General features: G+C 46.1%; 1 protein-coding gene across 2 annotated transcripts in view; it reads left to right on the forward strand.

Moving 5' to 3' along the window:
• Positions 1-16,546: 16,546 nt before the first annotated feature.
• Positions 16,547-18,284, forward strand: part of MPG (N-methylpurine DNA glycosylase) — a 46,565-nt gene continuing 44,827 nt past the window's right edge. Inside the window, exon 1 of one of the 2 annotated variants that reach the window (XM_043493560.1) lies at positions 16,547-16,700. The gene's annotated coding sequence lies outside the window, so the exon portion shown is untranslated. The remainder of the gene's footprint in view (positions 16,701-18,284) is intronic. The other variant, XM_038418245.2, reaches the window with a different exon arrangement.

Raw genomic sequence — 18,284 nt, forward strand, 5'->3', positions numbered from 1 at the left:
AGATGATTGTAGCACCCTGGTCACTGAGGTTGCTGCAGAACAGAGAAGGCTACAGGCTTAATTGGAACCAATTTATCGTTTGCTAGTGGGAATGACTGATACATGGTGGCCCCTGCAGGGCTAATGAGGCAATTAGCTCAGTAACTGGGAGGATGTATACTTGTGAGGACCAGGGAGCAGGAAAGAGCTGGGGCAGGGGAGAAGGCTGTGTGTAAGCCCCCTCCTGCTGTATACCTGTGTCATGTTCTGTTTTGCTTGGGAAATGAAGAATAAATGTAAATGTGGTGAAATGGAAACAACTTGGGTGTGTTTGTGACTGAGAGACCATGAAAACAGGCTAGGCAGGGCTGCTCACTGGGTAGCTGAAGAAGCACCTGTTGATGTGCAGTATTTCGGCTGGCTGCTAAACCATAAATAGGAGTGTCAGTCCAGTATCTGGACCCAGCTAGGGTTGGGGTTCCATTGACTCTAGTACCTCAAAGCTCAAGGGCAACTTTCTCCAACTATTTTCTAGCAAGTAGTGCTCAATCTGTAGCTAGTTTGCTGTGAGTGTTTCTCATCCAGGCTGTGTGACTGGTCACCTATATCACCTGCTACGTTTCAGTTTCAGATTGGATGAACATAACTCTTTAGAATCTGATTTGCTCACAGGGCACAAATGTAACAGGTACTTTCCTTTCTGTGTGTGTTCTCCAGGGGTATCCTGAGATTTACTGGTTCGTAAGCAGTCCTGACAGCAAGCTCCTCTGCTGAGCACAGACACAAAAAGTGGCTGGAAGTTGACACCAGCAAGGCTGAAATTGGAAATAAGAGGTGAATATTTAGCAATAAAAGGTAATTAACCATTGGAACAGATTAGCAAGGGATATGGAGACTTTACCACCATCTGGAGTCTTAAATCAAGAGTGGATGTCTTTCCAAAAGAGCTGTAGTTCAAGATATAGAATTGATGCAGGCAGTGTTTCCCAAACTTGGGATGCCGCTTGTGCAGGGAAAGCCCCTAGCAGGCCAGGCCGGTTTGTTTACCTGCCACGTCCGCAGTTTTGGCCGATCGCGGCTTCCAGTGGCTGCGGTTCACCGCTGCAGGCCAATGGGGGCTGCGGGAAGCGGCGCGGGCTGAGGGACTTACCAGCTGCCGCTTCCCGCAGCCCCCATTGGCCTGGAGCGGCAAACCGGGGCCACTGGAAGCCGCGATCGGCCAAACCTGCGGACGCGGCAGAGTAGTGGTTCCCAAACTTGTTCCACTACTTGTGCAGGGAAAGACAAGCTTAAGAGAGACAAGCTTAAGTTTTGAGCAATACAGAGCTCTTCTACAGGTCTGGGAAAGGTACTCCTAGCATCACAGCAAAATGCTGATTGTTTATCGTAAGTATTTAGCACATCATATTTAAGGTAGAGTGGCCTGTTAACACCGCTGCCCTTCATAGGACAAAAAAGAGGGGGTTAATGGGATACAGATTGTTGTAATAATAAGCCATAAATCCAGTGACTCTGTTCAATCCATGATTTTTAATGCCTAGCAAAGTTATTAATTTAAGCTCCTAGGCTTGTCTTTTGAAGGTGTTGTGCACATTTCCTTTGAGGATGAGGACTGATAGGTCAGATATAGAGTGATTGCTTTGTGAAAAGTGTTCACCTACAGGTGACAGGGTGTTTTTGTCTTATACCATTTTCCTGTGTGAGTTCAGTGTCTGATTTCAGACACATAGTTATTGGGTCATTTATTGCACTGGATGAGGTACATCACATGTTGTGATAGGCATGTGTAGGATCCATGCATCTTGAAAGGTGTATTGTGGAGGGTGTTGATCAGTGTAGCAGCAGAGATATGTCTGCAAGTTTTGCATCTGTTGTTCTGGCAGGGTCTGGTGCCACTTTGAGGTAATGTCCCAATCAGTGAGGAGTTCGTTTCTGATGATAAACATAGAGCGGTTGGGGGAGTTGTTTGAAGGCCAGAAGAGGGAGTTCAGGAAAGATTTCTTTCAGGAGGGGGTCCCCACTGAGTATGGGTTGTAGTTGTTCGATACCTTATATGGGTTCCAGTGTGAGGTGGTAGGTACAACTAGGCGTGTGGAGTTAGAGGGGATTTTATTTCTGTATTGAAGCAGGCTTTCTCAGGATATTTGAGTGGCCCGTTCCATGATGCAATCTACTTCTCTGGTGTAGTGTCCTTGTTTGGTCAAGGCAGTTTTTAAGTATGCGAAAATGCATAGCACAGATTTTCTCCTCAGGGCATATTCTGCAGTATCCGAATGCCTGGCTGTAGATTACAGATTTCTTCATAGATCCAGTAATCATCCAAAACATAGGCACCGACTCCCTGGGTGCTCCAGCCCTGGCAGTACCCACCGGCAGCACCCCCCTTCCCCAGTGCCTCCCCCCCACTGGTGAGCCCTGCTGATCAGTGCCTCCCCCTCCCTCCCTGTGCCTCCTGCCCACTGCGATCAGCTGTTTTGAGGCATGCAGGAGGATCTGGGGGGGAAGGGGAAAGAGAGAGGATGCAGTGCACTTGGGGCAGGGGGCAGGCCGGGGACTGAGCACCCCCAGCACATTAGAAAGTCAGTGCCTGTGACCCCAAATACACCAAGAAATCGGTTATGTACAGCCAGGCACTTAAATAAGATGAACAGCTCTGTGGGGCTTGAAAGTTTGTTTCTCTCACCAACAGAAGTTGGTCCAATAAGAGATATTACCTCACCCACCTTGTTTCTCTAATATACTGGGACCAACATTGCTGCAACTACACTGCATACTGTAAACTTAGTCTGTGATATTCAAGCCAAGTTTCCTTACCTCATTCTACAAGGCAAACAACTTCATGTCAATTTTAGCAACAAGTGCAGTAAATATCTTTAAATATGCCCATGCCCATTTGTATCCTAAATGTAGATGTCTGCAACACTTAGGACATAATGTCATCAATATCAGAGCAGCCGTTAAGAAGCAACATCATTATACTGGAGACCTCATGTGACTCACTGGGGTTGCCAACAGTGCTGGAGTATAAAGGGATGTCTCTTATTTAAATACAAAATTTTATCCCATATATCAACAAGGGCTGTAGAGCTGCTGGAATGAAGACTGGATGAAAGGCATCCCATACTGGTTTAGAATGCTGACAGAGGGGTGGCAGGGCCAAATTTGAGTGGTGTTGCAACCTGGTGCATGGGGTCATACCACCATTCAGATTTAGCCTGGCCAGCCCCTCTGTCATGTAGGTATTTTCAAAAGACAGTACTGGCAACCCTATGTGTTTAGTCTCGCAGCCTATAAAGGTGGAAGCAGCCAGTCCGTTATTTGGGTAGCCCTGTTCCATGAGACTGATTTGTGGCTTCTATGCCTGGATGACAGACTATTTGACCCTGATTTACATTTGTTAACAAGGGAACAGCAATGAGGGAGCCTTATTTTCACTGGTTTCAGAGTAGCAGCCGTGTTAGTCTGTATTCGCAAAAAGAAAAGGAGTACTTGTGGCACCTTAGAGACTAACAAATTTATTTGGGCATAAGCTTTCATGAGAGCTACTTCATCGGATGCATTCAGTGGAAAATACAGTGGGGAGATTTATATACATAGAGAACATGAAACAATGGGTGTTACTATACACACTTCAGAGTAGCAGCCGTGTTAGTCTGTATTTGCAAAAAGAAAAGGAGTACTTGTGGCACCTTAGAGACTAACAAATTTATTAGAGCATAAGCTTTCGTGAGCTACAGCTCACTTCATCGGATGCATTTGGTGGAAAAAACAGAGGAGAGATTTATATACACACACAGAGAACATGAAACAATGGGTTTATCATACACACTGTAAGGAGAGTGATCACTTAAGATAAGCCATCACCAACAGCAGGGGGGGGGAGGAGGAAAACCTTTCATGGTGACAAGCAAGGTAGGCTAATTCCAGCAGTTAACAAGAATATCAGAGGAACAGTGGGGGGGGGGGGGCGGGAGAAATACCATGGGGAAATAAGAAAAGGAGTACTTGTGGCACCTTAGAGACTAACAAATTTATTAGAGCATAAGCTTTCGTGAGCTACAGCTCACTTCATTGCATCCGATGAAGTGAGCTGTAGCTCACGAAAGCTTATGCTCTATAAATTTGTTAGTCTCTAAGGTGCCACAAGTACTCCTTTTCTTTTTGCAAATACAGACTAACACGGCTGCTACTCTGAAACATGGGGAAATAGTTTTACTTTGTGTAATGACTCATCCATTCCCAGTCTCTATTCAAGCCTAAGTTAATTGTATCCAGTTTGCAAATTAATTCCAATTCAGCAGTCTCTCGTTGGAGTCTGTTTTGAAGCTTTTTTGTTGAAGTATAGCCACTCTTAGGTCTGTGATCGAGTGACCAGAGAGATTGAAGTGTTCTCCAACTGGTTTTTGAATGTTATAATTCTTGACGTCTGATTGTGTGTCCATTCATTCTTTACGTAGAGACTGTCCAGTTTGGCCAATGTACATGGCAGAGGGGCATTGCTGGCACATGATGGCATATATCACATTGGTAGATGTGCAGGTGAACGAGCCTCTGATAGTGTGGCTGATGTGATTAGGCCCTATGATGGTATCCCCTGAATAGATATGTGGACAGAGTTGGCAACGGGCTTTGTTGCAAGGATAGGTTCCTGGGTTAGTGGTTCTGTTGTGTGGTGTGTGGTTGCTGGTGAGTATTTGCTTCAGATTCCCTCCTCAGGCCCTTCGTTACCAGCACTCCCAGCTATCTTCGAGACACCACTGACTTCCTGAGGAAACTACAGTCCATTGGTGATCTTCCTAAAAACACCATCCTAGCCACTATGGATGTAGAAGCCCTCTACACCAACATTCCACACAAAGATGGACTACAAACCGTCAGGAACAGTATCCCCAATAATGTCACAGCAAACCTGGAGGCTAAACTTGGTGACTTTGTCCTGACCCATAACTATTTCACATTTGGTGACAATGTATACCTTCAAATCAGCGGCACTGCGATGGATCCCCGCATGGCCCCACAGTATGCCAACATTTTTATGGCTGACTTAGAACAACGCTTCCTCAGCTCTCGTCCCCTAATGCCCCTACTCTACTTGCGCTACATTGATGACATCTTCATCATCTGGACCCATGGAAAAGAAGCCCTTGAGGAATTCCACCAGGATTTCAACAATTTCCATCCCACCATCAACCTCAGCCTGGACCAGTCCACACAAGAGATCAACTGCCTGGACATTATGGCGCTAATAAGTGATAGTCACATAAACACTCCCCTATACCGGAAACCTACTGACCGCTATTCCTACTAACATGCCTCCAGCTTTCATCCAGACCACACCACACGATCCATTGTCTACAGCCAAGCTCTACGATTCAACCGCATTTGCTCCAACCCCTCAGACAGAGACAAACACCTACAAGATCTCTATCAAGCGTTCTTACAACTACAATACCCACCTGCTGAAGTGAAGAAACAGATTGACAGAGCCAGAAGAGTACCCAGAAGTCACATACTACAGGACAGGCACAACAAAGAAAGTAACAGAACGCCACTAACCATCACCTTCAGCCCCCAACTGAAACCTCTCCAACGCATCATCAAGGATCTACAACCTATCCTGAAGAACGACCCATCACTCTCACAGATCTTGGGAGACAGCCCCCCAACCTGAAGCAAATACTCACCAGCAACCACCCAACAGAACCACTACCCCAGGAACCTATTCTTGCAACAAACCCCGTTGCCAACTGTGTCCACATATCTATTCAGGGGACACCATCATAGGGCCTAATCACATCAGCCACACTCTCAGAGGCTCGTTCACCTGCACATCTACCAATGTGATATATGCCATCATGTGCCAGCAATGCCCCTCTGCCATGTACATTGGCCAAACTGGACAGTCTCTACGTAAAAGAATGAATGGACACAAATCAGATGTCAAGAATTATAACATTCAAAAACCAGTTGGAGAACACTTCAATCTCTCTGGTCATTCGATTACAGACCTAAGAGTGGCTATACTTCAACAAAAAAGGTTCAAAAACAGACTCCAACGAGAGACTGCTGAATTGGAATTAATTTGCAAACTGGATACAATTAATTTAGGCTTGAATAGAGACTGGGAATGGATGAGTCATTACACAAAGTAAAACTATTTCCCCATGGTATTTCTCCCTCCCACCCCACCCCCCACTGTTCCTCTGATATTCTTGTTAACTGCTGGAATTAGCCTACCTTGCTTGTCACCATGAAAGGTTTTCCTCCTTTCCCCCCCTGCTGCTGGTGTGGCTTATCTTAAGTGATCACTCTCCTTACAGTGTGTATGATAAACCCATTGTTTCATGTTCTCTGTGTGTGTGTATATAAATCTCTCCTCTGTTTTTTCCACCAAATGCATCTGATGAAGTGAGCTGTAGCTCACAAAAGCTTATGCTCTAATAAATTTGTTAGTCTCTAAGGTGCCACAAGTACTACTATACACACTGTAACCAGAGTGATCACTGGTGACCAGTGCTTAGTGTCAGGGCAGCCCTGGAGCCTCTAGGCTTGGCAGTTCATAGCCCCAGCACGTCCGGACTTGCTGTGTCAGTTATGAAAGTAAAAAATTTGCTTGAGCCCTAGCACCTCTTTCATTATAAATTAAGCACTTCTGGTGATCCTGCTGGATCCCAGCTGAGTCTGGTCACACAGAACACTGGAGTTAATCCTGTTCTAATTATTCCAATGCCTACCTGGTTTTCGTAGCTCTTTCTCCCCAGTGAGTGATGCTATACAGCTGTGTTCCTGCCTCGCTGATGGAGAAAATTGCTCCCCAAATGACAAAATAAATAATTAAAAAAAGGGGAAAAAAGAGTTTGCAGAAACAATCCATAAATGTACTACAAAGTGAGACTTGCCTGGCTGCTGTGGGCCAGACCCAGGCTCCATCTGGGGCTCGCAGGGAGTTTGTTCATTTAATCACTATGGTTATACAAACACACCTGTTCAGAGTTCCCTAGGCTTAGCTGTAATTCAAATGACACCTGGCTGTCTCAGGGATGGAAGTCACAGGATCTGGAAGGATTAACAACAACAAAAACAAAAAACCCAACCACACTATGTTTAGGTAGGGTGACCAGACATCCCATTTTTAATAGGATTTTTTCTTATATAGGCACCTATTACCCCCCAGCCCCTGTCCTGGTTTTTCACAGTTTATCTGGTCACCCTATGTTTAGGTGATAATGAGCCAATAGGTTTGGTCTGCAGGATTAGATGTTTTGGTGCTTGGTACATCTCAGGTTTGAGGGACATAAAGGTAGCTGTGAGCTGCCCCACTTTGTGTTTTTAAAACAAAAAGCGTGTGCACATATGATCTTCTGGCAGTCAGTCAGATCATGATGTGCAATTTAGAGCAGCCTCCAGGTGTCTCTAAACTATGCTGACTAGCAATGGCTTCTAATGGGACATTCTAGTAGCTGGGGATCTGCACCAGCTGCATCCCCTTCTCATGAGGCTCATCCTCTTCACCAAAGGTACTAGGAGTGGGTATCATAGAGCTTCTCTAAGGGTCCTACACCACCTGAAGGTAGGTACCTCACGTGGGGAATCCTGAGATAGCTGGTTAAGCAAGCTTTACAGGAAAGGGGACAAAGTGGCCACAGTAGGGCCATGATCTGTCTCAGCAGCTTTATCTCAGGGTATGTCTAAACTACCCATTTTACAGCATGGCTGCAGCAGCGCTACCATGGCAGTGCTGTGACGTGGGCAGCGTAGACACACTTTATCACCAGGGCAGAGTTCTCCCAGTGATAAAAAAAAAACCCTACCCCTAACAAGCGGTGGTACCTTTATTGCCAGAAGCGCAGCTCCTGGCGACAAAACGTTGTCTATACTGGTGCTTTTCAGTGCTAAAACTTTTGTCGCTCGGGGGGGTGTTTTTTCACACCCCTGAATGATTAAAGTTTTAGCACTGAAAGTGGCAGTGTAGACACAGCCTCAGGCCTTGTCTACACTGCCCCTTTACAGCGCTGAAACTTTCTCGCTCAGGGGTGTGAAGAAATACCCCCTGAGCGATGCAAGTTTCAGCGCTATAAAGGGGCAGTGTAGACAATGCATCAGCGCTGGGAGCCACGCCCCCCGTTGTGGGTGTGGGTTTGGGTTTTTGTTTTTTTGTTTTTTTTTCCAGTGCTTTAATGTTGGTAGTAAAGACGTACCATGGGGGCAAAAGATCTATCTTTAAGACTGGCTTTAAGATTCTACTCAATAAGTTTATGGAGGAGATGGTATGATGGGATAATGTGATTTTGGTAATTATATTGATCTTTAAATATTCAGGGTAAATAGGCCTAATCCCCTGAGATGGGATATTAGATGGATGGGATCTGAGTTACCCAGGAAAGAATTTTCTGTATCATCTGGCTGGTGAATCTTGCCCATATGCTCAGGGTTTAGCTGATCGCCATATTTGGGGTCAGGAAGGAATTTTCCTCCAGGGCAGATTGGAAGAGGCCCTGGAGGTTTTTCGCCTTCCTCTGTAGCATGGGGCATGGGTCACTTGAGGGAGGCTTCTCTGCTCCTTGAAGTCTTTAAACCATGATTTGAAGACTTCAATAGCTTAGACATAGGTGAGGTTTTTCGTAGGAGTGGGTGGGTGAGATTCTGTGGCCTGCGTTGTGCAGGAGGTTGGACTAGATGATCAGAATGGTCCCTTCTGACCTTAGTATCTATGACATATCCTCAGGCTGACTAGTGGAGGCCTTCAGGTAACATCACTAGAGCTTGATTTGGGATCTTAGAGAATACTTCAGCCCATTGCTGGGAAAAATCTGCTTTGTCTACTAGAAAGGGCCAGTAGGTCAGAAAGCATGAAGTTTGCATTTCCTGGGGGCTCTGGAGGATCAGTTTTCCCACGTGGCTTTTGCTCCTCAGAAATGCTAACTACCCTCAGTGAAGGTAGATTGCCATAGTTGAAGACAGAGTGTTTCACTAGCAGCAAATTTCAAATCATTCCTCTTATGGATAAAGAGAAATGTCTATTTGTCCAGTAGGGAAGGAGGCCTAACAGATCAACTTTTACAAGGGGCTATTTTAAGCTGTGATGCTATAACAGGGACACTACTGAATGGATGAAATGTATGGCACATATTGCAGCTTGGAGCAGTTTGCATTCCTCTGGTGCTAGTGCTCAAAATGCTTCCTTTGAGCATGAAATAGATCTGCCTCCTAAGAGACCAACATTTCCCACAATGCCCGTCCTGCAGCCTCCTAAGAAGAAGAATCCTAACAATTATATTGGTCCATTACTAGATGGAAATGGTAGAATTATTAGGTAGAAAAGGCAGAGGTGTTCAATAAATATTTCTGTTCTGTATTTGGATAAAAACAGATGATGTAGTTATGTCACATGACAACACTCTTTCCATTCCACTAATTTCTCAGGAGGATGTTAAACACCAGCTACTAAAATCAGACATTTTTTAAATCAGCAGGTCTGGATAACTTGCATCAAAGAATTTTAAAAGAGTTGGCTGAGGAGCTTAGGGTTGTCAAACTAACTTAATTTATTTTTGAATGAGATAAGAAGTTTGGTTGATAAAGGTAGTAGAGTTGACATAGTATACTTAAACTTCTGTGAAGTATTTGACTTGGTACCACAGACATTTTGATTTAAAAACTAGAAAGACATAAAATTAACATGGTGCCTATTAAATGGATTAGAACGGGCTAAGTGATAGGTCTCAGACTAACTGTAAATGGGGAATTAAAATCAAATAGGTGTGTATTGGGGTCCCACAGGGATCCATTCTTTACCCTATTTAACATTTTTATTAATGACCTGGAAGAAAGCAAAATCATCCCTGATTAAGTTTGCAGATAACCCCAACATTTCTTCATTATTTACCACATCACAGGACAGGTCACTTGGTAAGCTGGGCACTAGCACACATTTAATATGGCTAAATGTGAATGTTGACATCTAGGAACAAAGAATGTAGGCCACACTTACAGGATGGGGGGCGGGGGCTATATCCTGGGAAGCAATGACTGTGGAAAAGATTTGGGGGCCATGGTGGATAATCAGCTGAACATGATCTCCTCCTCCTCCTGTGATGCTATGGCCAGAAGGACTAACACTATTCTTGGATCAATAAACAAGGGGATCTCGGGTAAGAGAAGAGGTTTTTGCCTCTATATTTGGCACCGATGTGACTGCTCCTTGGAATATTGTGTCCGGGTCTGGTGTCCACAATTCAAGAAGCATGTTGGTAAATTGCAGAGGATCCAGAGAAGAGATACAAGAATGATTAAAGAAAGGATTAGAAAACATTCCTTTTAGCTATGAACTCAAGGAGCTGAATTTACTTAGCTTAACAAAGAGGTGACTTAATCAAAGTCTAAGTATTTACTTGGGAACAAATATTTGATGATGGGCTCTTCAATCAGAAAAAGATTGCACAAGCCCCCCCCCCATGCCAAGGGCAGTGGCCCAGGGGCTTCTGAAGACCTGGCTCACAGTTTCCACTGTAGGGCCAAGTCAGATCAGTGGAAGTTTTCTGAGATGGTGCAGAGGAAAGGGTTTCAGGAGGAAGGGTTCTGAGACTGGGGAGTTGTGAGTGGGTGCAGGGCAGGCTGTATTTGCATTGTGGGAGAAATTCCAGAGCTGTAGAGAGGTTAGGTGAAAAGAGGGGGTCTCAGTCTGTGGGGGGACATGGGAGGGGGATTCTTAGCCAGGGTGGGCCTGGAGGGTTAGAGAGAGAGAGAGAGAGAGAGAGAGAGAGAGAGTGTGTGTGTGTGTGTGTGTGTGTGTTTCTGAGCAAGCTGAGAATGGGGAATGCTGAGGGGATGTAGGGTTGACATGAGTAAGGGGAAGTGAAGCCAGTTGCACAAAGGGGACAAATTAAAGTTGAACAGGCCACCTTATGTTTTGTTATTTTCTAACTTTAACATACTTTTAATTGAATTTATTTTGCATATAATTTCCCAAGCTTTTAAAAATTGAAGCTGAAAAAATTCCATCATGAGGAAGGATATTGAACACCCTCCCCAAAGTGGGTTATATCCTTGAAGATCCACAACACAGAACCCAGCCACTTGAACCAATGGATTAACTGATAGCAGGAGGAGGTTCTCGCCTCTGTGTTCCACTCCCTTCTATTGGCTGGTCCACTTTGCCAGTGGGTTTTATAGCTAGACAGCAGAGGAATGCTGAGGCTCACAAATTGGGGTTCAATTCCAGGTTCTGCAGGAGTATTCCATAATAGCTAGGTATCTATTCCCCCCTCTGCTCCTGTTCCTTAGCTTGTGCCCCCATCAGCCCATCCCCATTTCCCTTCCTTCCATCTCTACTTCAGCTCCCCATCCGACTGCACCCCCTCGCCTATCCCTGTACCTCCAGCTCCCTGTCCTGCAGTCAGTTTGCTTCTTCCTTCTCCTCCCTGAGAGCACAGGACAAAGTCTCCCTGCTTTCAGTTCAAGTAGTCAGCGTGGCAAGAACAGCCTCTAGTTCAACAAACAAGAGCATTTGCAGGGAAAAACTGGGCTTGAGCATGCTCAGTTCAGACAGAATCTTCAGAGAATTTAGCTGCCAGACTTTTAGCAAACCTCCACTGAACATATGCAAACAGCAATTTCAGAGGCTTACAACTAAGCCATGTGGGGGGGATTTTTAATGGGGACAGCAAAAAGCCCTTTTTGACCTGAAGGCAACCCTCCCACTAAGTGTGGAGCTGGGACTCAACGGCATATTTGCATTAAAGCTCCTCAAGAATTGTAAGAATTTAATATTAGCAAAACATTTTTCCTCTTCAATTCATTCTTGGAAATAGGTGGACTGTTTTTTTGCTGAAATTTTTAAAATATGATTTGGCCCGAGACAGGCACCCAGCATGGAAAGTTTTAGCCCCCACTCTTAAAGTCTGGCAGTTATAAACAACTGAAAATAGGATTTTATAATGGAAAGTGTTAGGCAATCTTAGCTGTAAGCGTTGCTGCATGCTCCACCTATGCAAATAACAGCAACAACAAGATTAAGGAAAATTCTTTTAGAAGGACCAAAGAGGAACAATAAGAAGCCAAAAGAGGAAAGAGTGAAGCAAGGCTGGCCATCAGGAATGGCTTTCTACCTATTAGGTCAATTAAACTAAGGGGCAAACTTTGCAGGCCTCACACTCAAGGAATTATCCAAACTGAGAGAAGGATGTTCTTGAGAAAGGGGGGAAAAAATCTGCCTTTAAAAAAAAAAATCTACTCCATTATAACATGGCCAAGCTAAGTAAAAACTAAACCAAGAATCTCTTCCATACTGGCCAGAAATTAATTTGTTACTCACAGAATGAAGGGACTATTTAATTCAGTGCTCTCTCTATTTAAAAAAACAAAAACAAAACACTATTTGGGATCAGATCTACTCATAGGAAGTTAAATATATTTATCTCCATATTTTGTATTTGAGTTGTGCTGTTGATACAAAAATAGTAGACTGCTTTGCAGGCGATGTTGAAAATTTAAGGGGCTTCAGAAAAGAGCTACAGGAATAATTTGTGGTTTGGAAAACAATGAGATTAAAAGTAGCTCAATCTTTTTAATTTATTGAAGAGAAGGTTAAGAATCAACTTAATCATGAACCATAATTATCTACTGAGGAAGAAGATACCAAATACAAGAGGCTCTTTAATCTACAAGACAAAAGATACAACAAGATCCAATGGGTGGACATTGAGATCAGCAACGTCATATTTTCAACACTGAGGGTAATTAATGATTGGAACAGATTGCCAAGGGGTGTAGTAAATTCTCTATCATTTCACATCTTTACATCAAGACTAACAGCAAGGGAAGACACCTATTCAAAAGGTGATTGGTTTAACCAGTCCTCGCTTACAGACAGCCCCCCAACCTGAAGCAAATACTCTCCAGCAACCACACAACAAAACACTAACCCAGGAACCGATCCTTGCAACAAAGCCCGATGCCAACTCAGTCCACATATTTATTCAAGCGACACCATCATAGGACCTAATCACATTAGCCACACCATCAGGGGCTCGTTCACCTGCACATCTACCAATGTGATATATGCCATCATGTGCCAGCAATGCCCCTCCGTCATGTACATTGGCCAAACTGAACAGTCTCTACGCAGAAGAATCAATGGACGCAAATCTGACATCAGGAATCATAACATTCAAAAAATGGTAGGAGAACACTTCAACCTCTCTGGCCACTCAGTAAAAGATTTAAAAGGTGGCAATTTTGCAACAGAAAAGCTTCAAAAATGGACTCCAACAAGAAACTGCCGAGTTTACATTAATATGCAAACTAGATACCATTAACTTGAGTTTGAATAGAGACTGGGAGTGGCTGGGTCATTACACATATTGAATCTATTTCCTTAAGTTAAGTATCCTCACACCTTCTTGTCAACTGTCTAAAAGGCCATCTTGATTATCACTACAAAAGTTTTTTTCTCCTGCTGATAATAGCTCATCTTAACTAAATTAGCCTCTTACAGTTTGTATGGAAATTTCCAACTTCTTGGTATGTGTAAATATCGATCTATCTTCTTACTATATGTTCCATTCTATGCATCCAATGAAGAGGGCTGTAGCCCACAAAAGTTTATGCTCTAATAAATTTGTTAGTCTCCAAGGTGCCAGAAGTACTCTTGTTCTTTTTTCGGTTTAACCAGGTTCTCCATTTCTTCGTGTCACTGGATGGACTCGCCTCTTCATTCTACATAGCATTTAAATGCTTATTCTTATGGTGAAATCCTTATTCCATTGATGGTCACATATTTCCTTAGGTTCTTACACAGCTTCCCTTATTGTAGTGTCTGAGCACCCACTGGAGTTTTGCCATTGACTTCAAAGATTATGGGATTTGGTCCAGTGTATTAATTACACTCCATCTGTGAACTATTACATACAGATTCAGAGAGTGGCTGCATGAATCTGTGTGGTTAGAAGAAGCCATTGAACTATCTGGATTTGAAAACTCCACTTACAACATTCACTGCTCTGGCACATAACAGCGTCTTTCATGAATACACTGTACGAGAAGAAATCTTTGATTCCTGACTACGTTACTACTTCCCAGAGAGATTCCTGTGTCCAAGCTAGCCAGCCCTTCGAGATCTTGGCTTCTAACCAGCCCATCATAAGATGGGCCTCATCTTCAAAACTATCCAAGAATACCAATCAACTCAGAAAGATGGACGGTCACAAGCAAAAGCTGACCAACTCCCTGTAGATTTTTGCAGAAGAGAACCCTGGCTCAGATCAATTGAAAAGCCTATAACAGGGTGTATAGAAAATAAGGTAGGTGGTTAGCCACTAAATAGACATTTTCTTTACAGCTGCTAGGCTGGAGAAATATAGCTACCAGTAGTCCTAGTATGCAAGTTTCCTCCCAACATCCCTGTCACAGGGTTTACTACTCACTGCTATGGCATGTCCTTGTGGCCACATCTGAAGATTAGTTTTCAACCAGTCTGATGCACCTTCCTTGTTTCCCCACCCTCTCTCTTTCACTGGATTCAGTTACTCCCTCTTCATGGCTTGGCCCTCTAACCAGGTTACTATAGTTTTCCCCTTCTGGAGTATCAAAGTCTTATGGTCTCAGGCAGTCTTTTGTTACTCTACCTAAACAGTGCCACCTTTTTAGTAGCTGGTAGGGGAACCTAGGCCCACTCTCCTGCAAGGTCCAGCCCCAAAACCACACACTATCTAATCTCAGACCCTATTGCTGTTTCCCACCTACCTGTCTCTCCCTCTGCTAGCGCACGCGCGCCCCCTGAGGCAACTATCACATTCCTTTCTGGGGCCCCCCATCTTGCATCCCCACTTCCTGGTTTTATATGAGCTCAGCATGGGCCTGCCCAGCTGCGCTTCATCATCAGTTAGAGCTTAGCAGCCCTGACTCTTCTCCAGGTACAGCCTGTCAAAGGGTTATTAGGCCCTTTCTACCTATTCAGGCCAGTTGTGAGGTAGACACCCCATCCAATCCCCTCCTACAGATTAGAAACATGAGCAGAAAATAGCAATGAGATTCAGTTGGGAAAACTGCAGCTAACACACGGGTAGAAAATGATCTGTGGTGTGGCAGTCTCATCCCAAGAGGGAGGGATATAGGGAGAATTGCTTTGCCTGGGGGTGGGTGAGGGGCAGGAAGTTCTGCTGGAGGAAGCAAGGTTCTGCCAGGGCCCAGCAGAGCATGAGGGAAGTAGGGCTCTGCATAGGACAGAAAGGTGAGTGGGAAGCTATGCTGAAACTCAGATAAATCAGACTCTGACAGGGAGAGTGAGGGACAGGTAGCTCTGCCCAAGCATAGGGGCAAGTACCTTGGATTTTATACAATAAAAATAAGGTAATTAACATGCCTAATGTATGGAGATTGGTATTTTAGTGCTGTGCATATGCAGGGCTGCCCATGACTGCGGGGAGCATATGCACCTACACATGCATTTAATGGAAGGATCATGATGGGCAAAACAACTGCCAATAGCTGAAGGATCTTATTTGGGTTGTAGCTGCGAATGCCGTCTGACTCCAGGGCAGGCGTGTGCCCCTCCCCGTGTAGCTGGGAGCCCCCCCCAACCCACACTCTCCAGGGCAGGCCTGTGCCCCCACATTGCCTGGGAGCCCCCTAACCTGCACTCTCCAGGGCAGGCCTTTGCCCCCCTGTAGCTGGGAGCCTCCCTAACCTGCACTCTCCAGAGCAGGCCTGGGCCCGCAGCTATCTGGGAGCCCCCACAACCTGCACTCCCCAGGGCAGGCCTTTGCCCCCCATTACCTGGGAGCCCCCCTAACCTGCACTCCCCAGGGCAGGCCTGTGCCCCCCATTACCTGGGAGCCCCCCTAACCTGCACTCCCCAGGGCAGGCCTGTGCCCCCCCCCATTACCTGGGAGCCCCCCTAACCTGCACTCCCCAGGGCAGGCCTTTGCCCCCCATTACCTGGGAGCCCCCCTAACCTGCACTCCCCAGGGCAGGCCTGTGCCCCCACATTACGTGGGAGCCCCCCTAACCTGCACTCCCCAGGGCAGGCCTTTGCCCCCCATTACCTGGGAGCCCCCCTAACCTGCACTCCCCAGGGCAGGCCTGTGCCCCCCCATTACCTGGGAGCCCCCCTAACCTGCACTCCCCAGGGCAGGCCTTTGCCCCCCATTACCTGGGAGCCCCCCTAACCTGCACTCCCCAGGGCAGGCCTGTGCCCCCACATTACCTGGGAGCCCCCCTAACCTGCACTCCCCAGGGCAGGCCTTTGCCCCCCATTACCTGGGAGCCCCCCTAACCTGCACTCTCCAGGGCAGGCCTGTGCCCGCAGCTACCTGGGAGCCCCCCCGGACTCAGGCCCACAGTAACAAAGGGTGCGGGTGTCCAGCGGGAGGTACGGGTTCAAGGGGCGGGGAGGGGGGAGCCCAGGAGAGCAGAACTGGGGCCTGTCTGTCTGCGGGGGGCGGGCGGGGACCAAGGGGGCCCCGGACTGGGAGAGGCCAGGAGGGGGAGGGGGTGTCTCCCTGAGGGAAGCGCAGAGGCCGGGCCTGAAGCTCCCGCCGCGGGCTTTGCCCGGAGGGTGCATGGGGCGCTCGGGCCGCGGGGGCGGGAGGCGGCTCCGGGGCGGGACTCCGGAGCCGGGAGCCCGCGGTCCTTCCGGTGAGGCGGGCCTCCCTCGTCCCGCCCCGCGCTCGCGCTCGGCCTCGTCCCCGCTTGCGGCGCCGGCCTAGGTGAGCAGCACAGACTCTCCCCCGCCCCCCCCGGCCGCGTCCAGCGAGAAACCCCAATGGGGGGGGGGAGATCTGACTGTAGCCCCCCCCCCGGGGCTCCCCCAGCAGTTGGGGGAGGAGGGGCGCGGGGTGCAGCCCGCTTTCCCCTTCCTTGTTGGGGCTCCCCCAGCAGTTGGGGGAGGAGGGGCGCGGGGTGCAGGCCAGCTATAGCCTCTCTCCCAGCTCCTCAGAAGAGGAGGGTTTGGTTGCAGCTTCCTCTGCTTTAAGACAGTAGTTGGTCTGTAAATGGGATACCCTATGCCCTTCCTGGGGTCAGCTGTCCCTATGTGCACAGGCTAAGTAAGGTTTCAGAGTAGCAGCCGTGTTAGTCTGTATTTGCAAAAAGAAAAGGAGGACTTGTGGCACCTTAGAGACTAACACATTTATTAGAGCATAAGCTTTCGTGAGCTACAGCTCACTTCATCGGATGCATTTATCCGATGAAGTGAGCTGTAGCTCACGAAAGCTTATGCTCTAATAAATTTGTTAGACTAAGTAAGGGTCGCTATGTATTGCCTTTCTCTGAAGGCAACTGACGTCTCAGACTGGGAAGTGCGAACAGGGCACTGCAAAGTTATTAGGGCTCTCAAGTGATTAAAAAAGTTAATTGCACGATTCATCGCGCTGTTAAACAATAACGGAATCTCATTTATTTAAATATTTTGGATGTTTTCTACATTTTCAAATATATTGATTTTTATTACAACACAGAATACAAAGTGTACAGTGCTCACTTTATATTTATTTCTATTACAAATATTTGCACTGTAAAAAAACAAAAGAAATAGTATTTTTCAGTTCATCTAATACAAGTACTATAATGAAATCTCTTTATCATGAAAGTTGAACTTACCAATGTAGGATTACCTACAAAATAACCTGCATTCAAAAATAAAACAATGTAAAATTCTTGAGCCTGCGAGTCCACTCAGTCCTACTTCTTGTTCAGCCAATCACTCAAACAAGTTTGTTTACATTTGCAGGAGATAATGCTGCCCGCTTCTTGTTTACAGTCACCTGAAAGTGAGAACAGGTGCTCGCGTGGCACTGTTGTAGCTGGCATGACAAGATATTTACGTGCCGGATGTGCTAAAGGTTCATATGTCCCTTGATGCTTCAACCACCATTCCAGAGGATGTGTCCATGCTGATGATAGGTTTTGCTCAATAACAGTCCAAAGCAGTGCGGACCAACGAATGTTCATTTTCGTCTTCTGAGTCAGATGCCACCAGCAGAAGGTTGATTTTCTTTTTTGGTGGTTTGGGTTGTGCGGTTTCCACATCGGAGTGTTGCTCTTTTAAGATTTCTGAAAGCATGCTCCACACCTTGTCCCTCTCAGATTTTGGAAGGCACTTCAGATTCTTAAACCTTGAGTTGAGTGCTGTAGCTATCTTTAGAAATTTTGCATTGGTACCTTCTTTGCGTTTTGTCAAATCTGTGGTGAAGGTGTTCTTGAAAGGAACAACATGTGCTGACAAATTTATTAGAGCATAAGCTTTCGTGAGCTACAGCTACTCTGAAACATGTGCTGGGTCATCATCCAAAATTGCTATAACATGA

Source organism: Dermochelys coriacea, chromosome 10 (genome assembly GCF_009764565.3).
Source record: "Dermochelys coriacea isolate rDerCor1 chromosome 10, rDerCor1.pri.v4, whole genome shotgun sequence".
NCBI classification, from domain to species: domain Eukaryota; kingdom Metazoa; phylum Chordata; order Testudines; family Dermochelyidae; genus Dermochelys; species Dermochelys coriacea.